The sequence below is a fragment of the Papaver somniferum genome, unplaced genomic scaffold (assembly GCF_003573695.1).
Source record: "Papaver somniferum cultivar HN1 unplaced genomic scaffold, ASM357369v1 unplaced-scaffold_24745, whole genome shotgun sequence".
NCBI lineage: Eukaryota > Viridiplantae > Streptophyta > Magnoliopsida > Ranunculales > Papaveraceae > Papaver > Papaver somniferum.
Window position 1 is genome coordinate 647 of NW_020635203.1, and position 354 is coordinate 1,000.

Consider the following 354-nt stretch of genomic DNA (forward strand, 5'->3'; position numbering starts at 1 on the left):
TCTTTTCTTTTCTATTAGTCCAGGGAAAGACAAGGTATGCTTTTCATACAATAATTTTTCACAAAGCTGCTACACTTCCCCCATTTCCTTTCCCCGTTAAATGTCATCATTCTTAGCCCTTAATCCCTAGATTGAGATTAGCAGGGGGTCCCATTATTATTAGATTTAACTCATACATGATTGACACATATGTGGGGGAAAAGAGTGGGGGAAGGGAATGAAGGATGTATTTTTCTAATTTTTCAACCAAAAAAATTGATCATTGACACAAAAAATTTGTTTTAATTAGAATATAGTTCAGTAGTAAAAAACAATCACATTGCATTTATCATAATCGGCCGGTGGTGGTGGTGG